The 13,095-nt window shown below is 41.5% G+C and overlaps 1 protein-coding gene across 1 annotated transcript in view; it reads left to right on the top strand.

Moving 5' to 3' along the window:
* Positions 1 to 13,095, top strand: part of il1rapl2 (interleukin 1 receptor accessory protein-like 2) — a 658,932-nt gene that overhangs the window by 303,496 nt on the left and 342,341 nt on the right. The gene's annotated exons all lie outside the window — the stretch shown is intronic.

Genomic DNA, 13,095 nt, shown 5'->3' on the forward strand with positions numbered 1-13,095 from the left:
TATAGAATTTGTGGTTGTGAGGGACTGCATTCATGAAAAAAAATGTATGTTGTGATTATGTTGGATCTATAACCTTAATCTCAGTCAGACTTTCCAAAGCTGTCTACCACTTTGAGATGGGGTTCTGTAAATAACACAGTTGAAAGAAAAATAATCTGCTATTTTTTTTTGATTAAAAGAAAATGGTTAGTTATTTTGTTAAGGTTACACATTGATGGAGCATGTTATTGTGTTATTCGAATGCTCAGCTTTCTGCCCTGGAACAACATGTAACGGGTCAGCATCCAAGAAAGAACAAGAAAGGATGAAGTTGATAATGAACGACACATATTTAATACTGGAAAGAAAATCAATCAGCCTACTGTACAACTTTCTTCTCTGTTACTTACTTTTTCATTAGTAATTTTGCTAGTGATCTTTTCTGACAATTAGCAGCCTTCCAGTCAATAACAAGCACTGTGTTGGATCTCCAGCTTGACTCCATACTCACAAAACAATTACTGGAGGGAAGAATTATTGGTTTAGAAATAAATTGCGTTCCAACAGGTGTGGAAGGATCGCACTGTTGTTCAATGCTTTAAAGTGGACATTGAGGATCGCAGAAGATCTGAAATTGCTGGGATCTGGTTGTCTACTTAGTTTTTCATCATTTGGAATTCTGAAGCTGACCCTAAAGAAGTACACAGTGAGGAGAGAGGGTTTCACTGAGCTTTTGTTGAAGGTTCCCAGGAGGGATACGTGTCTGTGATAGCGGGCCTAGGAGAACACATGGAGTAAGTCCTGATAAAGAAATGAAGGAGGAAGGAAGCCCTGGATGTCAGAACCCATGTTGGTAATGGCTAGAAGTTGCATAACCTTTGCTTCTGTGAGTCACCTCAGGGGGATCCCTTGCTTGGACTGACAGGAAAAGTGATCACATTTGGACTGAGGGGGAGATACTATAGACCAGGGGTGCCCAACCTGGGGTCCATGGCTTCTTGATTAATGGTATTTGTCATGACATAATGGCATGAAAAAGGTTGGGAACCCCGGCTATGGACGAAGGAGAGGGGAAAAGAGAGAGAGAGAGAGACTAGTGGAAGGGGACGCAAGATAGGCACTACTGTGCCCACAGTACCTGAGGATGAGTGATGTAACTGAAGTACCAATGTGGTTGCTGTCTAAGGAAATGTGACAGCAAGTCAAATCAAGTCAAGTTGCTTTTTATTGTCATTTCGACCATAACTGCTGGTACAGTACACTGTAAAAATGAGACAACGTTTTCAGGACCATGGTGCTACATGAAACAGTACAGAAACTAGACTGAACTACGTGAAAACAACACAGAAAAAAACTACACTAGACTACAGACCTACCCAGGACTGCATAAAGTGCACAAAACAGTGCAGGCATTACAATAAATAATAAACAAGACAATAGGGTAGCAAGTTGATGTCAGTCTAGACTCTGGGTATTGAGGAGTCTGATAGCTTGGGGGAAGAAACTGTTACATAGTCTGGTCGTGAGAGCCTGAATGCTCCAGTGCCTTTTCCCAAATGGCAGAAGGGAGAAGAGTTTGTATGAGGGATGCGTGGGGTCCTACATAATGCTGTTTACTTTGCGGATGCAGCGTGTAGAGTAAATGTCCGTAATGGCGGAAAGAGAGACCCCGATGTTCTTCTCAGCTGACCTCACTATCCGCTGCAGGGCCTTGCGATCCGAGATGGTGCAATTTCCGAACCAGGCAGTGATTCAGCTGCTCTCAATACAACCCCTGTAGAATGTGATGAGGTTGGGGGGTGGGAGATGGACTTTCCTCAGCCTTTGCAGGATATGGTTCACATGGGTAAATCAGAGCACTAGAAATGACAGGAAATTTGTAGGTTAATCAGTGTCAACAAAAACTTGACAAGCTTTCCCTCACATAAAAAGTTCCCTCCTTTAACTTTGCAATTAATTCACCTTTGAATTTGCACTTTTGTTGTGATCTTCATTGGGGAATGGCATTCAGTCATTCATCACCTGAGAGGAAAAGAAATTTAATGAGAAAATGTGAATGGTTTTTGACTTTTCAATGAAAGTACCACTCTGGGTTTTGCCTCATATTCTCTGGATTTCTCATCTTATCCTTTTAAATAGATAAAAATTCTTTAAAGGAATGTAAATTTAATTTGTTTTTACTTTGTTTAATCTTGTACAAGTTTAGTATTTCAGGTGGCTGCAATTAATTTTTGAGAACATTAAGATATAGCATTGATTAACCTAATGATTCTCTAAAATGTGAGATGCAATATACACTATTTTATGAATTTGAATTTTGACATAATCTGTCATTGTCTTAAATTCAAAGTCAATGAGTTTTTGGTCTGGCCAAGTTCCACTGGATTAGCGCACAGCCCAAATTCAGTAGAAACCAGATGCCCTCCTCAAAGCAGTTCTGATCTTCACTACGTGGCTGAGGGAAGAGTGCTGCCAAGTGTAGCCGACTCCCACATCTGGAGGGTGCCTGGAAGTTTGGCCTGTAGTAAATTAGACCATTTTGCTGTGCCGTGTATTCTTGAAATGCCAGTCAATGTAGAATTGGCTCTGGGCTTCCAAGTTGCTGAATCTGATTTCTCAAAAGGTGAGAAGTCTAGCTTTAGTCAGCTCATTCACTCGGATGGAAATGGGGTGAAGAGAATGGAGCCGTTTGCTGCAACCTTTCCTCTAATACCTTTCCGGTTCCTTTCCAATGTTCTATCGGTCAGTTGTGGAGAGCGCGCTCTTCTTTGTGGTGGCGTGCTGGGGAGGCAGCATTAAGAAGAGGGACGCCTCATGTCTTAATAAGCTGGTAAGGAAGGCGGGCTCTGTCATGGGCACAGAACTGGAGAGTATGACATCGGTGGCAGAGCGGAGGGCGCTGAGTAGGCTACAGTCAATCATGGAAAACCCTGAACATCCTCTGCACAGCACCATCCAGAGATGGAGAAGCAGCTTCAGCGGCAGGTTGCTGTCAATGCAATGCTCCTCAGACAGGATGAAGAGATCATTACTCCCCAACACCATTCGGCTCTACAATTCAACCACCAGGGGCAAAACATGTTAAAGTGCCGGGGTTAGGACTGAGCTTAAGTTACCACTCAATGCACTTTAGTAAACTATTTATTTAAGAACTTTTTAAAAGCTATTTATTAATGCTTTTTGGGAGGGTGATTTTAGATGCATATCATATTTATACTGAGTTAAATGCTGTAGGTAATTAGTTTTGCTACAATAAGTGTATGGGACACTGGAAAAATATTTGAATTTCCCCTTGGGGATGAATAAAGTATCTATCTATCTATCTATCTATCTATCTATCTATCTATCTATCTATCTATCTATCTATCTATCTATCTATCTATCTATCTATCTATCTATCTATCTCAAGTCCTAATAAGAGGTTTGAAGATAAGTCTCTGGAGCAAGCCAGTTAACTCTAATGTTAAATAATAAGGTATATAAAATTATGAGGGGTATAGATAGGATTAATGCAAACAGGCTTTGTCCACTAAGGTTGGGTGAGATTAGAACTAGAGGCCATGGGTTAAGGGTGAAAGGTGAAATATTTAAGAGGAACACGAGAGGAACCTTCACTCAGATATTGGTGAGAATGTGGAATGAGCTGCAAGTAGAAGTAAATTCCAGCATTTAAGAGAAATTTGGATAGGTACGTGGATGGTTATCATCCATGTGCGAGTCAATGGGACTAACCAGAATAATATTTCAGCATGGACTAGAAGGCCAGAAGTCATGTTTCTGTGCTGTAGTGTTCTATGACTAAGTTGTGGCTGACCATATGCCACATCAATTTTTATGTGAAAATCCCAAAGAGTTCCACAGATTCCTAAAGTCTTAAATGAAGGAATCCTTTAGTCCTCCGGTCCGGGAAAGCCAGCACTCAGCTCCTCTTGATCAAGCACTCAATGAATATTTTGACAACATTTTGCATTCTTGTGAAGACTGTCCCATTGTATTCAGTTCCTTACAGCTTTCTCATCCTCAGGATCCAACAAGTAAACTTGCTTTGCACTCGGTCAAGGTATACCAGAAGTCTGTATGTTTCCATCCTAGTCTACATCCTCAGGGTGGTCACATTTCTGTCATCTTGCTCCATAGTTTCCTCTACTGCCATAACGAGGCTACTATCAGGTTGGAAAAGCAAAGTTTCACCTGGGTAGGCTCCAACCTGACAGCATGAATGTGACTACACTAAACTACGTGAAAACAACACAGAGAAAAAAAAGGCTAGACTACAGACCTACCCAGGACTGCATAAAGTGCACAAAACAGTGCAGGCATTATGTACAATGTCTTGTGTATGTGACTCAAAATGGCTTCTTTGGTTTGTTAAGAGTAGGAATGCTTCTTTGTTTGATAAGTGTTTCTCTCGCAGTTGTTTAGCTTTAGACTTGCTGATATGGGGATTGTTTTCATTTGTTAACAAATGGGGAATGTTATTTTGTCTCGAGAGGCTGGGAACTTGGGGGGGGGGGGTTTGCGGGTTTTCGAGAGAGTCGGGAGGAAGACGCCGAGGAAGGTGGATGTGCGCTGCTTGGTTGACCACTGGGGGTGGTCCCGGGTGTGAAGACGTGGAGCTCGGAGGAAAGTGACGAGGGGTCGAATGGTTCGATGGTTGAGCTCCAACGATGTGCACTAAACTGACTGAACTTTGATAAGTTGACACCTTTTGCTTTTTCTTTTCTTTCATATATATTGTATTGCCTAGTACTCTTTTAGTTTTAGTAAACTCTTTAAAGTGTATTTCATAACGGTATCTGGTGTGAATTTGATACTGTGTGCGGGCGCGAGACATAAACTTGATTCTCACAGCACCTGCGTATATGGGAGGTGGGATTGGTGTGTGGCTGGATCTCCTTTTTCCCTAGACATATACCAGCCTGTTGGTCAAGTGTTACAATTACAATAAATAATTGACAAGACAATAGGCACAGTAGAGGGCAGTAAGTTGTTGTCAGTCCTTACTCTGGGTATTGAGGAGTCTGATAGCTTGGGGAAAGAAACTGTTACATAGTCTGGTTGTGAGAGCTTAAATGCTCCAGTGCCTTTTCCAGATGGCAGGAGGGAGAAGAGTTTGTATGAGGGCTCTGTGGGTTCCTTCACAATGCTGTTTGCTTTGAGGATGCAGTGTGTAGTGCAAATGTCCGTAATGGCAGGGAGAGAGACCCCGATGATCTTCTCAGTTGACATCACTGTCTGCTGCAGGGCCTTGTGATCCAAGATGGTGCAATTTCCATACCAGGCAGTGATGCAGCTGCTCAGGATGCTCTCAATACAACCTCTGTAGAATGTGATGAGGATGGTGGGTGGGAGATGAACTTTCCTCAGCCTTCACAGAAAGTAGAGATGCTGCTGGGCTTTCTTTGCTAAGGAGCTGGTGTTGAGGGACCAGGCAAGATTCTCCGTCAGGTGAACACCAAATAATTTGTTGCTCTTTATGATCTCTACCCAGCAGCCGATGACGTTCAGGAGGGAGTGGTCGCTTCGTGCCCTCCTGAAGTCAACAACCATCTCTTTTGTTTTGTTCACATTCAGAGACAGATTGTTGGCTCTGCATCAGTCCGTTAGCCCCTGCACCTCCTCTCTGTATGCTGACTCATCAATCTTGGTGATGAGACCCACCATGGTTGTGTCATTGGCGAACTTGATGATGTGGTTCAAGCTGTGTGTTGCAGCACAGTCATGTGTCAGCAGAATGAACAGCAGTGGACTGAGCACACAGCCCTGGGGGGCCCCCGTACTCAGTGTGATGGTGTTGGAGATGCTGCCTCCGATCCGGACTGACTGAGGTCTCCCAGTCAGGAAGTCTAGTATCCAGTTGCAGAGGGAGGTGTTCAGGCCCAGTAGGCTCTGCTTTCCAATTAGTTTCTGAGGGATGATTGAGTAGAATGCTGAACTGAAGTCTATGAACAGCATTCGAACGTACTTGTCTTTTTTGTCCAGGTGGGTTAGGACCAGGTGGAGGATGATGGCAATGGCATCGTCTGTTGAGCAGTTGGGACGGTACGCAAACTGCAGGGGGCTCAGTGCGGGGGGCAGCAGGGTCTTGATGTGCCTCATGACGAGCCTCTCGAAACACTTCATGATAATGGATGTGAGTGCATCAGGACGGTGATCATTGAGGCAGGACTACCTGGTTTCATTTATCACCTGCCAGCTTATACTCTTTCATCTTCCCAGATATTCTTATTCTGGCATCTTCCCCCTTCCTCTCCAGTCCTGTTGCAAGGTCTTTGCCTGAAACATCAACTATTTATTCCCTTCCACGCATGCTGCCTGACTTTCTGAGATCCTCCAGTATTTTGTGTGTTGCTCCATGCTTTGATTACTGTTGTAAAGTTTGAAGCATCAGTGGATATCCTATTGAGGTAACAGAGTCAACATGTCAGTCAAGATACATCAAATCACTCCCTTTGTTCTTCATACTACAGCATTTGTATTGGTTTATTATTGTCACATGTACTGGTATACAGGAAAAGTCTTTAGTTTGCATGCCAGCCATAGGGACCATTCCATACTGACTCAATGTATAGCACTGTGCAAAAGTCTTCAGCATATGTAAAAAAAATTGTAAAGCGAAGATTCTTTCAAAATGAATGAAACAAAAATTTACTAAATATCAAAGAACTGAACAGTAAAAGAAGTAAATCAAATCATTCTTTGATGTGACCACCCCTTGTCTTTAAAACTACATCAATATACATTCTTGTGCAATGTTATAAGAAAAATGGCTGGTATGTTGTACCAAGCATCTTGGAGAACTTACGAAAGTTCTTCTGCAGACTTTGGGTGTCTTGCTTGCGTCTGTATCTCCAGTTAATCCAGGCGACCATGATAATGTTGAAATCAGTGCTCTATACTGGCCACACCATCTGAAACTTTATACAACAATCTAAGGTGCATGTGGTACTAAGGTGCAAGAAATATTTTTGTACTTCAGACAGATTATTCCAAAACATGGCATGCAAAGGCCATAAGTCAGACACATTTCACTATCTCTTAGTACATGTGACAATAATAAAACAAAATAATCCCAGTATGAAGAACACCCAGTGTGACTTCTTGTATCTCAACTGATATCTTGATCCTGTACCCTATACAGGATTATGAACTAATTTGTGAAACTAAGAGTCTATAAACCATGGTTTGGTACAACTTGATTAACATTCGACTTATTTAAGCATGCATTAATACCATTGACTTCTAATAACTTAATATTTGAGATACAGTTCCAATTTATTGCTTCTTATACTAAATAATGACACTCATGACTTGGACACCAAGACTACCCATGTGAGGTAAGTTACTTGGGCTCACTTTGATGGGGTTCTCTATAGTCTTCTCTGTGTTCTAAACTCAAGGTCATTCTTCTGCAATAGTTGTTCCTGAGTTGTTGCTGCCAATGTCCTTGATGGTCCTATATGGCATCTCCTAATCTTCTGGAAGGTTCCTCATGACTCTGCGAGCATTCATTTCATTGGCTAGAGAAAGGGGACATATCTGTTCTATTGTTCTGTGTTCCATATTCATTGTTAACTACCTGGGACACATTGAGGTTAAGCAGTGGGTTCTCAAGTTCCCCTTCCTCTTTATATCAAGCTAGAGAGTAAAATTAACTTCTTCTCCCATCATGCCCAAATAGCTTTAGCTGTTAGCTAAACCTATATTGACATAAAGGCAGGAACCACTTCTTAACTTGGAGTTTTCTAGCCTGTAGATTTGCTCATCTCTCGTTATACTGATGTCCTTGGTGGCCAGAAGCTCCAAATCCTCCACCAACACATCCAGGAATTAATGTTAGCATATTTTGGCTTTTGACCACTCTATCAGATGCCAGTATTGCTGTTAATGGAGCCTGACAGATCAGCTGTAAATCCTTGGGCCCACTCAGTTAAATTTTTAATTGGACTCTGAAGCCTTGGGATTTTGCCTGACTTCCTCAGTAATAAACTCAGCCATGCCTCAAAAAGCAAAAAGAATACGATTTTCTTATCACTTTCTATTTCTCATGTGCTAAGTCATTAGAATGTAAGTGAATACTGATATAGATAGATATAGAAAACTCTTTCTTGCCCAATATTTTTGGTTATATTACCTGTGATCAATAGAAGTCCAATCAAATGGCTGTCTGACGTACAACTAAAATGTAATGACCTTAAATGGCCTTTTTAAGTCATTTGGATTAAATTCGATAAAGCAGCCACTTGAGTATCTATTGATTGAATTGTTGTTTGTTGAGATTGTTGGAAGAATTGTGAAAAGGCGAGCATCAACAATGTAATTTAACTACACTTACTGGGGGATTTGCTGCTGAAACCAATGACCCATATCATGTTGGTCTTTTGCTTTGAAATAAGAAGAAAGAGCAGAATGAAATTTATTTGCTTTCTTTGCGTCCCCAAGGAAAATGAAACTTTTTCTAAAGTGACCTAAATAGACCCAAGAAAGATCAGCATAGCTTAATTGGCTCCTGATAATTCATGGTCTTAGAATCTGCTGAGGTGTCATCAACTTGATATGGCTTTTGTGAACTCCAAAGGTTACTTGTGCACATATAGTGTGTCATAATTACACTTTCTTCAGGGAGCTCCCTCCCAAGTTTACTGAATTAGAAAGGTTAAATTACAAGTTTTCAGCTGGTTTCAAATCCCTTGTTTATCACTTAAATGAAGGTCAGACTTTTCAGTTGCACCATCGGGTCTAATCATAAAGATTTAACTCTACTCCTGACCTAAATATTCTGTGGCAGAGGACGGGTTTCAGTCTTTTTTCCAATGTAGACTCCTGAACCAACGTAGGTAACTTTATTCACTTCAACACTAAATAATAGTTACACAACTTACAGATTCACTTTCAATGACTCTGCAACTCATTTTCTCAATATTATTTATCTACTTATTATTATTATTAGTTTTTTGTATTTGCACAGTTTGTCTTCTTTGCACAATGGTTGTTTATCAGTCCTTGTGTATAGTTCTTCATTAATACTGTGAAGGCCTGCAAGAAAATGAATCTCATGGTAATATATGATGATTTATACGTACTTTGATAATAAATATACTTTGAAGTTTGAAGATACCAACACCATGGGAGTCATAAACTTGAGACACGGGAGAGTGCAGATGCTGGAATCTGGAATAACTCGCAAAAGGCTGGAGGAACTCAACAGGTTAACATCTCTGGAGATAAATTTTGGGTTGAGACCATGCATCTGGATTGACTTAATGAGTTCCTCCAGCATTTTGTGTGATGCATCGTGAAAGCAATGTTTGATAAAATTCCTGTTCACTTTGTTCATCTCCTTCTTTAATGGTGGTGGTAGACGCAAATACACGAGGGACATTTCAGAGACTCTTACATAAGCATGTGGATGATAGAAAAAATGGAGAGTTAGATGGGAGGGAAGGGTTAGATTGACCTTAGAACAAGTTAAAAGATTGACACAACATCATGGGCCAAAGAGCCTGTGCTATAACGTTCTATGTTCTACATATTAGTTCATTGCTAATACTCACTGAAAAGAAAGCAATGTTCTTGGATGACTGTAGATCATAAGGTGGATGTATTCCCACAGTATATAGAGGGTGTGGTACAACAAAGTGACCATCTTGAAAGGCAATTCAGACTCAAACAACTCTCAATAACTTCAAAGCAAATTTCAAGATGTAATTTACAAAATAGTTGATAAATAGTTAGATTGATCCAAATACCTGAAACTAAAATGTTGTAGGAACAAGGTCGTAAGTAGAATGCTTTGCCATTTTATTGTGTTTTAATCACAATGCGATGAGCTGAAGATGAATCTTCATGTCATTACTAGTATGACAGTTGCCATGTTATCTTGTGCTGACATGGTGCTGTTTGGTATTGATTACTGGTATAATCGGTTACACCTTTTATCTTCAGTACCTGCCAAAAGACTGTGACAGTCCCTATTGCTCAACTTCAATCTAATTCCCCCTATTTTCTTAAATTGTTGAATTAGCGGTGGCGCTCGAGTCCAAGTGTGAGAAACAACCAGAGGTTTGGCCAGGTCAATACTGGGCCAGATTGAAAGGGTCAGGGTGTCGGGGCTAGAGGCGAGGAATGGGCCGGCGCTCAGCTCAGTGCTCTGCAAGGTTTACTCATCTCTACACTGAACTGAGGCTGAGGCTCCTGGACCAGCCATGACTGGCTTCATGACTGCACTCTCACTTTCATGAGACTCAATACTAAATGTTATTTGCTTTCTTTTATAGTTTGCATGACTTCTTTTTTTTTCAGCACATTGGGTGTTTGATGCTCTTATTTTAAAATGAGTTCTATTGGGTTTCTTTGTTTGGTGGCTGCCGATAAGGAGACAAATCTCAAGGTTGTATATGGTATACATACTTTGATAATAAATGTACTTTGAACCTTGGATCTCCCTTCTCACCTGCTGCAAGAGCATTGATGCCCAAACTTGTTTTCTTCTATCCTTTAAGTATTAAGGAAGGATACAGCATTGGGGATCATACATACATCAAAAGATGTACAGAACCATGCTTTGCGAAGCACACATATGTTGATTACCAGCCTTCTCCTTATGCTGACAGTTTGACGAAGGAGAACCTTGCTGGAATCATTAAATTTTTCAGCAAGGAAAAGACCATCCAGCCAGCTGAGTCCACACCCACATCATTCATTTAAACTAAGCTAACTTGGGACACAGACAGAAGTGCAAAAGAAAGTTCAGATACAGGTTTATTATCACAGAGTAACACATAAAATGCTAAAGGAACTCAGCAGGTCAGACAGCATCTATGTAATGGAATAAACAAGCAATGTTTTGGGTCAGGATCATTGGAATCAATTACCCTCAGACAACAGTTGCTCATGAGCTCTTAATTTTTTTTATCAAAGTAGCAGCTTAGGCAACAGGTACTGTAAACAAATGCTTATTTATTTCATTTACTTAGCAATACCGCATGGTAACAAGCACTTCCAGCCCAACAAGCCCATCCTGCCCAATGACACCCATGTGACCAATTAACTTTCTAACCTGCACATCTTTGGAATGTAGAAAGTCATGGGGAGAATGAACAAACACCTCCCAAACAGTGATGGGAATTGAACCCTGATCTTATGCAGCGTCAACTGTGTTACAATGCCGCCCCACTCGAAGTTGGCAGCCGTAGGATCTATAGTAGATTGTTGAATTATATGATAAAAACAGAAATTGTTTTTTAATGGTAAAATTCTTAATTTAAAGCAGGCCTCCAGATGGTTGTAAATACTCAGCAGCACACACAAAATGCTGGAGGAATGCAGCAGGTCAGGCAGCATTTATGAAAATGATGTAAAGAAAGGTCTCAGCCTGAAATACCGACAGTTTTTTCTCCTCTATAGTTGCTACCTGGCCTGTTGAGTTCCTCCAGCATTTTATATGTGTTATTCTAAATCTCCAGCATCTTGATTTTATTATTATCGCTGACGTATATTGTGAAATTAGTTGTTTTGTGGCAGCAGTACAGTGTAAGCACAACATAGAGTAAGTCGAGAGTGGATTCTTGCATGGTTTTTCTCACACACACAGGACGCACTACAGACTGCAGAACTCAGTTCACCAAGGTAGCAAGGGCTTTTGGGTTAATGGCCAGTCTGAAGAAAACAATGATCCCCCATCAGAAGCCCCTCATGGTGTTTACAACTCACCTCGGATCACCATTGATGACCGCCCTCTCACCATGGCTGAGCAGTTCACCAGTCTGGGCAGCCTTACCTCCAATGACACTACGGTAGTAAGGGACAATAGACAATAGACAATAGGTGCAGAAGTAGACCATTCGGCCCCTCGAGCCTGCACCGCCATTCTGAGATCATAGCTGATCATTCACTATCAATACCCAGTCCCTGCCTTGTCCCCATATCCCTTGATTCCCCTATCCATCAGATATCTATCTAGCTCCTTCTTGAAAGCATCCAGAGAATTGGCCTCCACCATCTTCTGAGGCAGTGCATTCCACACCTCCACAACTCTCTGAGAGAAGAAGTTTTTCCTCAACTCTGTTTTAAATAACTGACCTCTTATTCTCAATCCATGCCCTCTGGTACTGGACTCTCCCAACATCTGGAACATATTTCCTGCCTCAATCCTATCAAATCCTTTAATTATCTTAAACGTTTCAATCAGATCCCCTCTCAATCTCCTCAATTCCAGCATGTACAAGCCCAATCTCTCCAATCTCTCTGCGTAAGACAGCCCTGCCATCCCAGGAATCAACCTAATGAATCTACGCTGCACTTCCTCAATTGCCAGAATGTCCTTCCTCAAACCTGGAGACCAAAACTGTACACAATATTCCAGGTGTGGTCTCACCAGGGCCCTGTACAAATGCAAAAGGACATCCTTGCTCTTGTACTCAATTCCCCTTGTAATAAAGGCCAACATTCCATTTGCCCTCTTCACTGCCTGTTGCACTTGCTCATTCACCTTCATTGACTGATGAACTAGGATTCCTAGGTCTCTTTGCATTTCTCCCTTACCTAACTCAACACCGTTCAGACAATACTCTGCCCTCTTGTTCCTGCTTCCAAAGTGGATAACTTCACATTTATTCACATTGAGTGACATCTGCCAAGTATCTGCCCACTCACCCAGCCTATCCAAGTCTCCCTGTATTCTCCTAACGTCCTCTTCGCATGCCCCATTGCCACCCAGTTTAGTATCGTCAGCAAACTTGCTGATATAGTTTTCAATGCCCTCATTTAAATCGTTGACATAAATCGTAAAGAGCTGTGGTCCCAATACAGAGCCCTGTGGTACCCCACTAGTCACCTCCAGCCAGTCCGAGAAACACCCATTCACTGCTACCCTGTGCTTTCTATCTGCCAACCAGTTTTCTATCCATGTTGAAACTCTGCCCCCAATGCCATGAGCTCTGATTTTACTCACCAATCTCCTATGTGGCACCTTATCAAATGCCTTCTGAAAATCTAGGTACACAACATCCACTGGCTTACCCTCGTCTAACATCCCTGTTACACCCTCAAAAAACTCCAACAGATTAGTCAAGCATGATCTGCCCTTAGTAAATCCATGCTGGCTCAGCCTAATCC

This window comes from Hypanus sabinus, chromosome 8, assembly GCF_030144855.1.
Source record: "Hypanus sabinus isolate sHypSab1 chromosome 8, sHypSab1.hap1, whole genome shotgun sequence".
Classification (NCBI taxonomy): Eukaryota; Metazoa; Chordata; class Chondrichthyes; order Myliobatiformes; family Dasyatidae; genus Hypanus; species Hypanus sabinus.